Source organism: Nyctibius grandis, chromosome 4 (assembly GCF_013368605.1).
Source record: "Nyctibius grandis isolate bNycGra1 chromosome 4, bNycGra1.pri, whole genome shotgun sequence".
Classification (NCBI taxonomy): Eukaryota; Metazoa; Chordata; class Aves; order Nyctibiiformes; family Nyctibiidae; genus Nyctibius; species Nyctibius grandis.
In genome coordinates, this window is record NC_090661.1 from 86107003 (window position 1) to 86123661 (window position 16659).

The following is a 16659-nucleotide window of genomic DNA, read 5'->3' on the forward strand; positions in this document are numbered from 1 at the left end:
AAAGAGTGGAGCTCTATCCTCATCCCCAAAGCATGTAGGACTGAAAAAGGAAAAAAAGGTATTTGACACCGTGTATAAGAAGTGTAGAAAAGGCTTCTGCAGTGGTATAAATACAGAAGCGCATAAACACACGCGCAGTTGCAAACACTAAATATTTAATACCATGGCTATGGAAGGGAAAGTTCTGTCTGAGACCACTCCAGTCATATTTTCTATATATGAATGTATGTTTTTTCAAAGTCTGAAATCTGGCTTGCTAAGCAACTCCATCTTGTATACATTTAAAGTAGCTCTAGCACAAATCATATCAAACCTATTTAATTTGTCGTTATTAAATATAAAAGCATTAGAGGACTGCAGATTTCTTGCGGTGCTTTGGGTTTTGAGTTTCCTTTCCCGAATGATGTGGTTTTTTTTTTGTTTTGGTTTGGGTTTCTTTTTGGGGGGGTGGTGGTGGTGGTGGTTTCTTTTTAGTTGTTTTTGTTCGTTTGTTTTTTAAATGAAAAACCCAAAGCCAAAAGCAGGGGCAAGTATGTAGATGTTCATTGATGAGAAAATGCAGAACACTTGGCAAGAGGAGAAAGAACCTTGCGCGCTCAGTCACCAGCAAGCATGCACACTAGGTCTCCAAGTAGTTCAGTTTCTAATTTGGAGAACTATATTAAAGCTGTGTATTTTTACATCACATCCTACATTAAAATAATAATGTACAACAGGTGTTCATCCAGGAGCCAGAAAAATCCCAGTTTTCTGGGTCTGTGATCTTACACTTACCCTGAAAACAGCCACTGTTGACTTGCCCGTGAAACCGGAGCTGCCTTCTTGACCCCCTCTGAGGTTTCACGTAGTCATCAGTTTGTGAGTAAGTGGAAGCTTGCTGCTGCTGCTATGTGCTGTTACTGGAGAATGCAAATCTCTGGCTATCAGCCTTGATTATTTCACCAGGATTAGCCACACAGCTAAACAGTAAAATGAAGAATACAATCTGCTCCATAAAGCTCTAAAAGAAAAAAGCTAATTATCAGTTGAGTCATTTAGAAGAAATTAATCTTAAACATGTTTTTAAAAGTTATAATCCATGTTATTGTCTTAAGCTGAGAAGAACAGGAGGAAAAATACTAAAGAACAGTAGCAACTTCATGTGGGAATAAAAGAGGTCTCACAAATAGGAGCGGAAAAGGCACCACTTATTTATAATGACTTAGGGTATAGATATAGGACTCTATAAATATGAGAACAGGAAGGAAAAATAGTCACTATACGTTTTTTCAATTGAGAGCTTCAAGTTCTTGAAAGGAATGATGCAACTATTATACTCTTTCATAAATTTAAATCAGGATAAGGTTTTTTTCAGCACTTCAATATTTTTAAAAACCTCCTCATAATAACTTTCAAATGTTCTCTTGTATCCACTTCCTCACTGTGGGATTTATTTAGTCAATGTATATTAGCATGTAAGATTAAAAGATCTGAGAATTATATACCCAAGATAACACTCAGTAACCCCAGGTTTATGCTTTTTTTGTAATCTTTTTTCCCAAAGCTGGACTCCCTGTGAATGTAGGGCTGTCAACCAGGCAGGTGTTCAGATTGCCCAACGTGTTCTGGTTGATTCTCAAGAGATGTGTTAAGGCTCTGCTGATTCACAGGCCTTTGAAGGGTTAACACCCTAGAAAATGCCAGAGCTGCTCTTTGGGTTTGGTGGGGTTTGGATTTATTTGGTGGGGTTTTTTTGTGTCTATGAATGTGTGCCTGTTCCTTCCTAACAAGTAGGTATAATCTCTAACTCAACTGTGTGGCATGTCTTAGGGCCACAGCAAGACTTTATTCTGCTTGTTCATCTGAAGTTGCTCTAAACTGATCTTTGCATTAGTCTAAAGGAATTTTGTCTGGTCCCATCTTTCACTTAAGAGCAAGATTTCAGCCTGATCATTCACCCTGATTTTAGCCATGAGTCAAGGAATCTCAATGCCCACTCTGTTACCGGCCTGAAAAAGAAACATATACCTTTCCCCCCCCCCGCCCCTCTTTTCGTTACAGGTTGTCTACCTGAGTTTCTCTCAGGACTTAGGATTGACAAAACTTGTAGTTTTGGAAGCAATACAAATACTTTCAGCACAACATTTCTGTAAATTGCAGGAAGAAAAGCTTGGGTTTGCAACTTCCCCCTCCTCCCCAAACACAGAATAAATACAGATAATAAAACATTTTGCATTTTCTGAAACTGAAGGCCACTAATCTTGCCCCACACCTCCAAAAGTATAGGCAGTCAAGAGATGCAAGCTCCAAATGATTTCATAAATTGCCATGGTCTTATGAGTTACTGTTATAAAACATTGACCCTGGAATTTAGAACAAGCTAAGCTGTCTGCTTCTGGAAGAGCTCTGTTCATTTTCTTGACTGACTTTGGCATAAAGGTGTTCCTATTTTCTGATCTTATGGATGCTAAACTGTGTAGGCTGCCAACTCAAGGTGCAATAGTGCAGATCACCTACTAACCTGCATTAGCTGGAGGTTCTCTGGCAGCCAAACAGAACATAGGAAAACTGGTAGAACTTCGAAGACATTGGGTGAATTTGCAACACTGACAAAAATATTGGAAAACAGAGGGAATTATGTGATTTAGGATTGTTTTGGAAGACTTGGATGTTGATGATGTGCAATATTGTTACAGATTAGCATTTCTGCAGTTGTCTCCCACGTGGCATGATTGCTTGAGCCTATTCCTGTAAACAGTTCTTTAAGCTGAGCTTAAAATAACACTTTTGCCATTTCTTACATAAATTTATGGTTTCTTCTTTTGCTCCTGCCCACAAGAACATCTGATTATCGGTGTTCGCTGAAATCTCTGTGGGAATAAAATTGCAACTAGCATTGTGCTCTGAGTGAGCTCATTCACTTGATTACTGTCTTTGACTCCTGATTGCAAATCGGCTTGTAACAATAAAGCCCTACAAAAGAAATGAGAAAAATGTCAGGGCCGGATCCACCAGTCCCTCCTGAGGACTGCAGGATTGATAAAATACTTACTACAGCTGATGAAATGGGAAAAATAATACCTCATCTTTGAGCTCTGAGTGATAAAGCTTTCCACTTAGCAGAGCTCACATTAGCAAGGCATCCTGGATCTCTGTGCTGTCTCTCAAATGCAGGTTAATCACATTTATTTACTAAATAATTTAGAAAGAGAAGTTCTGAACATTAGGGAAAACTGATACATTGGCCTTTGCAATGTACTAAACTGTCAAATAAAGGACATTGTATTTCATGGAAAGCTGACCTGGAGATGTCAGTGAGTGCCTCTGAGTGCCAATTTAATGCTTCTGAGCATCTCTGTAAGTGAAACTTTTCTAGCACAATGTTTTGATTCATCAACAGCAATTCTAGCCACGTCTCATCTAACTCTCCCTCTCTCCCCTTCCCAAATTAAATTGCCTTGCAAGTCATTAACATTTTTACTTGATTTTTGAAATGTTTCAAGTGGACAGTGTGGTTTTCAGCTACTGCAAATCTCTCTATGTGCCATTCTCAGAAAATGCCTTAATGTTCACTGACAGAATTGGGCTTCTCTCAAAATAATACGGTGCTAGCTTCTCCCTTCTTGCCTCCTTATTGCAAAATCCATTAATGTGGCATTTGGAGAACTTAGATGTAGGAAAGAGAAGTTCAATTATTAAATAAATCCAGGAGAATTAAATTCCCTTCCTCCAACCTATGAGAAGACTGTGCTAATATACCAGATCACATACCATTGTAAGGATGGGAGTACCTCCCTACTCCACTTCATCTGTTCTCTTGTGCAGAGAATAATTCAATGGGCTGAAAGTGCAGTCAAGTCAGATCAGAACATTATAGAACAGCAGTTAGGGCATTTACCTTGGAGAGAAGAGTCCATGGTTCCAGTTCCTTCTTTGAGTACTTTTTTAGAAATTAAATGAAACACTCCTAGAAGAGAAACCATAAACTAGAACTCTTCTAGAAGAGTGCCCTAATTAGTGAGCTTCAGAACCATGCTCATGCTTGCCATTGTTTTCTGGTTCCATATAGATATGTAACAAAGCATATCTGTGTTGCCATAACTGGAAAACACTTAAATGAAGATTAACAGGTTAAAACTCTGTTTACATACTGCATGTGGTTTTGTATTAAGGCAATTTAAATTCTTCTCAAGAATAGTTATGATGTTTGTCTTCTATGGGCACAGGATTAAGCTGGAAATACCCTTATTATAAATTACAATAACAGTAAAGAAAGGTGTTTCTGATATCCAACCACTGTTTTTTTTTTTCACTTACGACTTCATCTTGCAGTTTTGCAGGCAAGGAAGTTATTTCATTGCAGATTGCTTGTTGATTATCTCTGAAAGTATTTATTTTGAAAGTAAGTTATTTTCAATGCCAGCTTCTTAGATTCCACAGATCAGGTTTTAGATAAAAAGCTTCTTTAACTGTCCTGTATGGGAGCTTGTATGCTTTGAGGGCTGACACTCATTCAAAGATGTTGCTCCTATTTTGCTGTACAGCCAAGATGCCTTGAAAGGCATTTTGAGATGCTGCAATTTTAGAGTTGTAGAATTGCTAGACCTTCTCTACAAAAGTAATGTAGCTTTTTAATATTCATCTAAGAAGCGGTCACACATTTTGAACAGAATATCTGATTTATTTTTCATTTTTTCATTATTTGCTTAAGTTAAGATATTTTCATCCGAAGAAGGTTGCTTGATAAACATTTTTGCAACCATTTAAAAATAGGATCATTTGGTAGGATGCATTCCATAGTCAGTGTTTGGAGGCAAAAAGATGATGAGCCTGTCTGCAAAAGTAGGAAGACAGTTTCTTAAACAGGCTTTTACTTTTTGTCCAGACATTCCTGAAGCTTCTAACTCTCATTTGGTTCCATTAATATTTTATCTTGGTAACGTGTGTTATTTTGGTTTGTCCTGAGGCTAAAGTTGAGGTGCTATTACCTGGGCAAACCACTCTAGGGATGATTTAGAAATCTGTACAAAATCATACTAATTGCAGAACGATAAATTAGTGAACCTCCTCAACATTTATTCACTTGGAATAATTCCCAGATAATAAAATACAGTAAAACAGGTCCTTTTGCTAGAATGATTTTCTTTTCCTGAGCATAAAAAAATGAATGTAGTTGCTTACTGCTGGAGTATCTCTAACATAATAGAATAGGTCACTGTGAATCCTGTAAATGAGCTTTGTTTTGAAACTTCAGTGGTTTGTGAAGTGTGCTGAGGTGATGCCTCGTAGGAGTTATATATTACTTTCCTCGTGTCTCAGGGTTTTTTATGGTCCGTGTAGCTGACAAATGCTTAGATAGGCACTCCCAGATGTGTCTTGCTTTCCTCACCACGTGCATGGAAACATAACCTGCATAAAGACTTGGCATCCCCAGGATAAGAGCAGAAGGCACCCAGCTGCGTTACTCGGGAAGTACCACAGCAACATTTCTGAATTCAAATGTTTGAAGAAGCAGAAGTGATCTTAAGGAATCATGGAGAAGAGCAGAAGATATCTCTAATTTCTTCCTGTCAGGCTTAGCACATATCACATGTTCTCCTTGCATTTAGATTATGGAAAGGAATGGGGGATACATGGAGCAGAGCTTGTTCATGCTCCTGTGATTGATAGGTGATGGAGAGGCTGCTGGTTTGCACTAACCTCATCTGCAGCTGTGTTAGACTGAAAAAAGTGTATGGTTTGCGATCTGACCTCTGCTGTGCTGAGAGGAGCTTGGGGTATTGGAATATTTGGCCCTGGTTTCAGAATGAGCTGCTGAGAAAAGGGTGTAAAGGGGAAATCTTTGCATCTGTGGACTGCTGTAAAGTGTGTAATTTTATTTTATGTATATTCTCTACTTTTTCCTCATATGGAATAAGCAGTAAGTGCAAAGTTAATTACTCTTGCCTTGGTTACTTTCTCCCATGAGTCATTCTCTCTGTTTTTCCTTTAATTTCCAGAAGTATAATTATTTTGCAACTGTCTTTTTTTCCAGTTATATTTCTTTGCATGTTCCATTCTAGATTTGCAGTGTAGCTCTAATATATTAGGCAAATGTATGCTCTAAGCATTGTGTCAAAGCTTGATGTGAGTACCTGACAAATAATCAACATTTTGTAACATCTTATATGGATCTAAGACAGAGGGACAGCCATGTAGCTCCCTGTCACTGGCTTTCCCAACTACTCACAATTTTTACCTCCCAAAGCAAGCTTTAGAAAGGTCAGCTGAACAGAGCAGGACAGAACCAGCATTTGATATGTCTCAAATTTCCCAACTGTTTTATCTATACTGGAAAAATTGATGAGTTGGCAACAGAAGTGCTCCTCTGCTTTCAAAATCAAAGCTGTAGCATGTTACATACTTGCAGTCTTAATAGTGTACCTTCATCAGATGGAAGCCAGCAACGTGTTCTGCACTGAAATACCATGGTTTACCTACTTTATTCATATTGCAGCAGGGTCAGATCGTGCCTGAAAGTGCTTTCCAATTGAAAGAGCCAGGATGTTTTTAAATAAAACCTGATATTCTTCTGAAAGGCGTGTCAGCATCAGAATAGTAATAGTTGGACTCTTTCCATCTGTATTTTTTGTTGCTGGATTAATTTTAGATGTGCTGCATCTGGATTACCCATAAAAAGTTGTTTTCCTGGTTTTGTTGTTGCTGCAATTATCTCCACAGTAAGTAACTCTTCTGGGAATTTCATGGTCCAGCATGCAAGCCTGCTCTGACAGGGCTGTTAGCCCTGGGAACAGGAAAGGAAGACGCATACCAAAACCTAAAAAATAACTATACATGCACTGAAAAAAGACATTTGTGGTTCTAAAGCAACCTGTGGCTGGCAACGGGAGAGGCAGCCACCGGCACAGACTCCATCAGTCGTGGCCAAGTCAGCTGCCTGTCCTTCTTTCGGAGCTGGGCGTTGTTAGTGATGTGCTGGACATCCCCTCCTTCAGCTGGGGAGCTCATGAAACTATCACACTCTGGAAATCTAATTAACATGCAAATAGCAAATCTAGTTTAATTTGTTATACTTTACCCCTCAGATAATTTCTAGTGACTTTTGCAATGATAATAGAAACAGGAACTGATGGTTACATGACAAAAATATATCCTCTGGTAACTGTGGCCTAGTTTGTCTATGTAGATTTCCTTTATTTTATAGCTGCTGGTTGTTTAAATAGTAATGCTGGGTCTATTGCCATTTACATTAGTCAGCAATTCCTTTGTCATTGAAAATACAGCTAACACAGTGAAATAGGACTTTTGATTTCCTTTAATTGAAAAGTTTGCAAACTTATTTTAGAAAGAAAAGCACCCTTTGATGATAACGTTCACAGAAAGTTGTGTGAATGAAGCTGAAGATAGCAATGTAGCCTTTTTAAACTTGGAACCTCTTCTAGCACTGCACCATTCTTGTAAAATATGTACCTATGAAGAATAAATACTACTGGTTTTTTTGAGGCACTTAAACTTTTTTATGTGTGGCCGTTTTTATTTTAAAATGAGCCTTTACTGAACGTAACCAGAATGAACCATTGAAAGTGGTTGTTTAATCAGTGGACTAACATTAGTGTTAAATATCTCTGAGTTGAAGCTGCAGGGTGAGTTTCTTCTCCTAATGCTGACAGTGTGCTGTGTCCTTCTCTTAAACACTAGTATGGGTTTTGTACTACTCCTGTGTTTCTGAACACAAAAATAGAGATAAAGCACACAGAATGGAGTTTGACCATGAAAAATTACAGTATTCTTCACTTCAACTGATAGAACTCAAAGACAATGGGTTTAGGGTCAAGTTTTTTTCCCCCTTTTTTACTCCAAGGTGGAAAAAGTGATGGCTTATTCCAGTACTATACTTTCTAAAAGATTAAATGATGGTTTCTGTGTATGCCACAGCAGAACTGCAGCACAACAACTGGAACAGAGAGCAGACCCACGAATGAGGCTGTCACTGACTTTGCCTGGAGGAAGAGGGACGTAGGTGTTTGACTGCCAATGCCACAGGACAGGCTATGTGCAATGGTGGTGTGTGTCTACAGCACTTTGAGAGGAGGGTATTTGGGGCATTTCATCAGCAATAGTTAACACTTTGTAAAGCTGAGAGAGACAGCAACTCAGAGTAAAAAACATAAGAATGAATGCCACGTAGAAGTGTTTACTTCAGAGTTGCATGAGACAGTGTGAGCTGATCTAACCATTCAATCTGTTGGCAGAAGGGAGGCTCTAGACCTTGCTAGATCCTGCACTGAAACAGCTCAATGACTGACCCAGTCACAAGCCATTGCCTTCCCCTGGACAACCACACAAGGAGGCAGGCTCTTCCTTCGGCCAGGCCAGCTCTTGGCCAGCTGTTGCTTGCAGCAAGCCCCAGCAAGCGCTGGAGCATGGCCATGGTGCGGGATGGGCTCTGGCCAAGAGAAGGAGGAGGGAAACCTCCCACTTGGGCAGTAATGAGCTCTTGGATCAGCTCAGCCATCTCTTGTAATGTCTTTCTGAGGTTTACTGAGCCTCTCAAAATAGAGAAACGATTAAAATTGCTTTTAGACGAGCAACTCCTGTGCAGGGTTTGAGAGGTAATTCAATGGTTACTGCTGTTATCCACTTACAGAAGGACCAAATGAAGATGGAGAATTTGTTAACTGGCTTCATTTTTGCACTGAGCAATGCAAATTTCCTGAATAAGGGAATCTTGTGGGAAAACCCCAAAGATTTGTAAGATAATGTATACATATTTTCCTTAAATGAAAGACTGTGACTAAAGATCTTTCTTATTTCTCCTCCTTTGAATTAGCTATATATATTTTTGGGCCCTGTTCTGGACTTTTGTGTCTGTTGAGCATCACATCCATTGCAGGAACACTTTATCTTTCTAATTATGCTTGTCACTATTCTGGTGCCATCAATCAATACTGGCATTGCAGCATAAATCTTCAGTATAGCACAGAAGAATCACAATCTAAGAGTTAAGTTTTAGTACACCTGATAAAATTTTTATTTTGTGCAACTTTTTCTCTGTATCTGAATTTCTTATTCCAAATCTAAATTCCAGTTAAACATTGGGAAAAGGAACTTAAAGCCTCTTTTGCAAGGTAACTATGCACTGAGCTGAATAACAATGAGAGGAGATAAACACTAAGTAGTCTTTCTTGAGTGTTTCCTATTAATGAATGCTAATGTGTCTCTTCCGACACTGTAGCATCTACAGTTGCATTTAGATGTCTTTTTGGGGCAAGTATACATCAAAGTGACAGTTATATCACTGTTATATATCAGTTATACATTCGAAGGGGGATGGGGTGGTAGCTGGGCTTGCACCACTGGGGCAATGCTCTAGTGTTGAGGTAGACCAGGAGGCCCCCCATCCCCCTGGGGTGAAATCAGGGGGTGAATCTGGGATGAAATCGGTGTGCCCAGCTCGCTCCCTGAATGCCTGTACACCAATGCACGCAGCATGGGGAATAAGCAGGAGGAGTTAGAAATCCGTGTTCGGTCGGGGGGCTATGATCTAGTGGCAATTACAGAGACTTGGTGGGACGCCTCGCATGACTGGAATGTGGTCATGGATGGCTATGTCCTGTTCAGGAAAGACAGGCCACTAAGGAGAGGTGGTGGAGTTGCTCTTTATGTGAGTGAGCAGCTAGAATGTATTGAGTTCTGTCCAGAGGCAGATCAGGAGCGAGTTGAGAGTTTGTGGGTGCGAATTAAGGGGCAGGCTGGCAGGGGTGATACTGTTGTGGGTGTCTATTACAGGCCACCGGATCAGGATGAGGACGGTGATGAGGCCTTCTACAGGCAGCTGAGAGCAGTCTCTCAATTACAGGGCCTGGTGGTTGTGGGGGATTTCAACTACCCTGATATTTGCTGGGAGGCCTACTCAGCCAGCCATCCTCAGTCCAGGAGGTTCCTCCAGTGCATTGATGATAACTTTCTGATGCAAATGGTGGATGAGCCAACTAGGAGAGGAGCGCTGCTGGATCTGATCCTCACTAACAAGGAGGGTCTGGTGGAAGAGGTGAAGGTTGAGGGCAGCCTTGGTTGTAGCGACCATGAGATGGTAGAGTTCAGGATCTCATGTGGCAGGAACAGAATAGCTAGCAGAATCGCAACCCTGAACTTCAGGAGGGCCAACTTTGGCCTTTTCAGGCAATTGCTAGGGAAATCCCATGGGACAGGGTACTAGAAGGTAAGGGGGCCCAAGATAGTTGGTTAGCGTTCAAGGACTGCTTCTTCCGAGCTCAAGATCAGAGCATCCCAACAGGTAGGAAGTCAAGGAAGGGTACCAGGAGACCTGCATGGTTGAACAGGGAACTGCTGGGCAAACTCAAGTGGAAGAAGAAGGTGTACAGATCGTGGAAGGAGGGGCTGGCCACTTGGGAGGAATATAAGTCTGTTGTCAGAGGATGTAGGGAGGCAACTAGGAAAGCTAAGGCCTCCTTGGAATTAAACCTTGCAAGAGAGGTCAAGGACAACAGAAAGGGCTTCTTCAAATACATTGCAGGTAAAGCCAACACTAGAGGCAATGTAGGCCCACTGATGAATGAGGTGGGGGTCCTGGAGACAGAGGATAAAAAGAAGGCGGAGTTACTGAATGCCTTCTTTGCCTCTGTCTATACTGTTGGAGGCTGTCCTGAGGATCCCTGGACCCCTGCGGCCTCAGAAGAAGTCAGGATAGAGGAGGAATCTGTCTTGGTTGATGAGGGCTGGGTCAGGGACCAATTAAGCAACCTGGATGTCCATAAATCCATGGGCCCTGATGGGATGCACCCGCGGGTGCTGAGGGAGCTGGCGGAAGTCATTGCTAGGCCACTCTCCATCATCTTTGCTAAGTCATGGGCAACAGGAGAGGTGCCTGAGGACTGGAGGAAAGCGAATGTCACTCCAGTCTTCAAAAAGGGCAGGAAGGAGGACCCGGGTAACTATAGACCGGTCAGCCTCACCTCCATCCCCGGAAAGGTGATGGAGCAACTTGTTCTTGGTGCTGTCTCTAGGCACATCAAGGATAGGGGGATCATTAGGGGCACTCAGCATGGCTTCACCAACGGGAAGTCTTGCTCAACCAACTTGATAGCCTTTTATGAGGATGTTACCCGGTGGATAGATGATGGTAAAGCTGTGGATGTGGTCTATCTCGATTTCAGTAAAGCGTTTGACACGGTCTCCCACAGCATCCTCGCAGCTAAACTGAGGAAGTGTGGTCTGGATGATCGGGTAGTGAGGTGGATTGTGAACTGGCTGAAGGAAAGAAGCCAGAGAGTAGTGGTCAGCGGGACAGAGTCCAGTTGGAGGTCTGTGTCTAGCGGAGTTCCGCAAGGGTCGGTTCTGGGACCAGTTCTATTCAATATATTCATTAATGACTTGGATGAGGGATTAGAGTGCGCTGTCAGCAAGTTCGCTGATGACACAAAACTGGGAGGAGTGGCTGAGATGCCGGAAGGCTGCGCAGCCATTCAGAGAGACCTGGACAGGCTGGAGAGTTGGGCGGGGAGAAATTTAATGAAATATAACAAGGGCAAGTGTAGAGTCCTGCATCTGGGCAAGAACAACCCCATGTACCAGTACAAGTTGGGGACAGAGCTGTTGGAGAGCAGTGTAGGGGAAAGGGACCTGGGGGTCCTAGTGGACAACAGGATGACCATGAGCCAGCAGTGTGCCCTTGTGGCCAAGAAGGCCAATGGCATCCTGGGGTGTATTAGAAGGGGTGTGGTCAGCAGGTCGAGAGAGGTTCTCCTCTCCCTCTACTCTGCCCTGGTGAGGCCGCATCTGGAGTATTGTGTCCAGTTCTGGGCCCCTCAGTTCAAGAAGGACAGGGAACTGCTAGAGAGAGTCCAGCGCAGAGCCACAAAGATGATTAAGGGGGTGGAACATCTCCCTTATGAGGAGAGGCTGAGGGAGCTGGGTCTCTTTAGCTTAGAGAAGAGGAGACTGAGGGGTGACCTCATTAATGTTTATAAATATGTAAAGGGCAAGTGTCAAGAGGATGGAGCCAGGCTCTTCTCAGTGACATCCCTTGACAGGACAAGGGGCAATGGGTGCAAGCTGGAGCACAGGAGGTTCCACTTAAATTTGAGGAAAAACTTCTTTACTGTAAGGGTGACTGAACACTGGAACAGGCTGCCCAGAGAGGTTGTGGAGTCTCCTTCTCTGGAGACATTCAAAACCCGCCTGGACGCGTTCCTGTGTGATATGGTCTAGGCAATCCTGCCCCGGCAGGGGGATTGGACTAGATGATCTTTCGAGGTCCCTTCCAATCCCCAACATTCTGTGATTCTGTGATTCTGTGATTCTGTGATTCTGTGATATGTCAAATGGCAGGTCAAATAGTAATATATATTCAGCATTTACTTTCTATACATTTTTTTTAAAGAAAATTAAGTTTTATTTTATGCAAATTTTAAAGTAAGGTCTATGTCCTCATCATTAATCCTCCACTACTGCTTGTATACAACAGAGAATGCAGATTTTCCTCTTATGCTCCCTGGCCACTTTATTAAGCACAAAGGCTGTTTCTGTAAGGCTGTTGGAAGTTCAGACCCCGCAGATTTTAGGCTATGCAGGATGAGAAAAATTTTTAATGTATGAACAAAGTGGTACCATTCCTACAAATATTGGGAGTAGCCAAATGTCTGGCTAGAAATCCTCATTACTCATGTTTACAAGATTAAATGTGCGTTTATAGTATAATACTGAACATACTTCCTATATTACATTGCAAATGCTGTAATTTTATAGATTGCGTTCTTCATAACAAGAATCCCATATATCATAGCTTATTTCCCTACAAATGCTGATTACCAATTGGTCAAGTAAAGAATATTAGTGTATTTTGGGGAACACCCACAGTTATGGATATGTCCTGGATACATCCTATTTTATCAATAGGATTAATCTAGAGTGGGTAAAACATAATGCCCAGAAGTACAGTTTGAGAAAGAGTGTTGATTATGTTGGAGAGCATGCCCTCAGCTGTCTACTTAGTATGCTGAAGACTCTGACTTATGGAAAACAGAAACTGATTTATAATTAGAATCATTCAGGTAGAAAATCAGAAGTACAAATTGATGAAAAGTGAGCTAATGAAGATTAACAGCTTTGTTCTTCCCCCAATTATTTTGTTCTGTCAAACAGAAATTGATTCCCCACCTCCTTGCCAGTGCTCTACTCTCCTCCCTAGGATGCAGCCTGGGCTGTTCTGTGATTCTATGATTTTGTTGCTTAGGACATATGTTAAACTCGCTCCAGTTTAAAGGCCACTAGTTCACCCTCTGCATTGGGGCAGCATGATGAGTGTTTTAGCACTAGGCTTTTGACCTTTAAAGGAGCAGCAGAGCTAATTCTTCATAAGTGGACACAGAGTTCCTGGGGGAAGAAAATGAGTTACAGTTTTCACCTAGTATTTTTCATGGCTGTATTCTAAGCTGCTTCTTGCATTCCCACAGGAGATCAGTATAACAACCCCATCTTCTTGTTAAGTAGTAAATGATGGGGTTTCATCTCTACAACGTGCATAGGTGAACTAAGTATAAGAGACTGTCAAGGATGTTTTTGAGGGAGCTCTTCTAAGGCAGAAAAAATATCAGGAGAAAAATCATAAAGCTTTTCCTACGAGAGAAGCAGAGGGGTGAAGGCAATGGGTGGTCAATAAAGATGAAGGATGCTGGCATGGTGATGTTAGAGATTAACATCACAATGGGATACTCAGTTACTACTTGGATGGACTAAATGATAAAAGTACTTAATGGGAAGCAAGAGGACTTGCAGGGACAAAAGGGCACCCAGCACAAGGATGAAATTGAAGGAGTGTAGAGGATCTACAAAAATTTTTTCAGTGGTATTGTTTTGAATAAAGAGAAAAAAGTTGCTAGAGTCAAGGTTTTAAAAAAATGTAAGTTTAAGCACAGTATGTTGAGATCTTGGAGATGTGGGTGGAATGAGAGAAAAGATAGTGCAGTCTTTTGAGATACCTAGGTAAAGGAAACCAGCAAAATCTGGAAAAAGCCTTAAAAGTGCAGACCAAGAAGGATTGCTGAAGTTATGAATTAAGTGGGGAGTAATTTAGAAAATCCAGGACTATTATTATAAAATATTTTTCCTCATCTGCAATGGTGCAGTTGGGTTACAAAATGCCCAGAGCTGATAATTCATGAAACATAGTCTCATTATCTGGAGAATTTTGTCTAAAACCGCACTCGTGACATATATAAGTGAATTTATTTGGAAGATCTAAAGGCTGTTTCACAGAACTAATCACCTACCAGTGAAATATCATTAAGGCTGTTATGAGAAGAGCCAGACTGTAGCTGTAGTTTACAAAAACAAACAAAAAGTAGTTTATCTGAAATACTTAATTTGAGGCTATTTAATTTCAGCACATGCAAGCTGACTTCAAACATGTCTAACTGTGAAATGTTTTCAGGAATGTGACAATAGTAGTGCATCACCTTTTCACCTTGGTTAGAAATTCCTTCTCTCCAGAAAAGCTTTCCTAGCAGAAATGCAAAAATCCGTTCCCCAGCCATGGTTATCTCATCCTGAGAGTTAGCAGTGTCAGTGCAAAGTTAGTTATGTTACTTGATAGTCACTCTTGCCTGAATGGCTAAACGACATTTAGCCCTCTTTACTTTTATGATTTACTTTTCATCTTCCTATTTGTATATCCATTATTCTCCAATATTCACAAAATATTTAAGACTAACACCTTTATTATAATCATGCTGTTAGGATTCATGTATATGATGAAGTTCACAGGTTTTTTAGGTTGTGTTTTCTTTAAGTTAATTTTTAAAATAATTTAACTGCCAGTTAAACTATGTACAGGAATGTTACACCACAGGTTGATTGAAAAACCTGAATAACTTAACAGTTTAAACCAAAAAAGGAAGCTTTTCTAGATTTAAATGACATATGCAAAAAGATAACAGAGAAAGGATTATCAAAAATTATAAAAAGAAAACCCCAAACAACTACAAAAATAAATAAATATCTTTTTTTCCAATTCACTTCCTAAAAATCCATTGGTCTAGGATCAAGTCTCGAAGTGTATCACTAAACTAGAGGTCACCCTTTTTCCCCATCTCCCATCAATACCTCTGTTACAGACACTCTAGATACCCAGAAGCGCTTCTTCGATCAGAAATAGCTGCCAAGTTGGTTTTTGCTATATTAATGCAGAGAGAACCCCGCAGTTATGGTCTCTGTTTTTATATTTATTTATGCCTTTGAAATAAGATCCTCAAAGAAAAATATCAAACAAACAGAAGTTGTCTTAGATATAGCAGTATGAATTCTCCTCTCTTTCCTCATTTTTGCTTAATGGGGCTCTGTTTCATCAGACCATTTGAGCTCCGCTTAGTCTTATTGATTTCAATGAGACTGACACATGATTAAATGCCTGCTTATATGCTTTGGTCACTAATGAAGGAATTGAATGTATGCTTGAATAGTTTACTGAAGCGGAACAATGTTGTTTGCCTGCCTTTTAAATATGGCAGAGGGTATATAAGTATTTTTCTATCTAAACATACATAGATATACACACGCATATAAATAGATACTCGCACAATACCACTTGGGTGCCTAGCCAGTAAAGCAGTAAATGCATTCAGAAATCTCCCAGAGCCAAGTTGTCTCATGACTGGAATTGTACTTCACCAGACCTTTGAAGCATGGACCTTTGCACTATGTAACAGTGCTGTATGCCAGACCCTTTAGAGAGGACAATTTCATAAGATTTCATCTCTCAGTCAAGCCTAACAGCAATATTGGGTAAAAATTCAGTATACAGTGAGTTCTGTTGTTGCCTAGATTTTGTGGCAGGTGGAAGGGAATATAATAATGGTGTCAAACTTTACCCTGTTTGACGTGGTAATCAGATCTCATCTTCAGTAGGTTTATTTGATGCCCAGTACCTAAAGGTATTCTAATAGTCCTGAGAAAATGTAAGAGAGTTCCCTGGCAAGCCTGCTGTCTCCATTTTGGGAATGGTTGCAACTATTATTTTAATTCTTCTCTCAACTCTAAATCTCCGTGTTCCTGGTACTCTGCATCAATCTTCATACCTTTTACATCATTAATTTTGCTGTGTGCTCCTAGTTTTCAGCTATGCTCATCTTTTAGTGTATGGTCTCTTTTTAGTTCAGCCTCCATTTTTTTTTCTTGCTTCAATCATGAGTTATACTCCTCTGTGCACAGTCTTTAATTTCAAGCCTCGTTTAATTTATCCCATTGATCAATCATATATGGTGCTTAAAGTACAAGCTGTAGCATACATATAGTCATCTGTAGGGCCCTATAGCATGCATATTCAAGGATTTATTACACCTTGTAGTTTGTACTATTAACTGAATGAAGGAGGTGAATTTGATATTCAGCTTATGACACATTCCCTTGTTCCATTTTACTCCAGGTGTTGCTTACTTTTCAACAGTCCTTCAGAGTTAAGGGATCTGACCCAGCTGTTTTGCTCAGATTACATACATGTGGACACAGCTCCGTGTGCATATAACCCACAAGCAACTACATGCAATAACTCAGTAGAAGGAACAAAACACTGCTCAGCTTAGCTGAAGAGGAGAGGCTGAAGCTGTCTGGGAGGAGCACTGGTCTGTGTTGCTGTGGTGGGTGAGCACGTTGGCATGGCTTTAT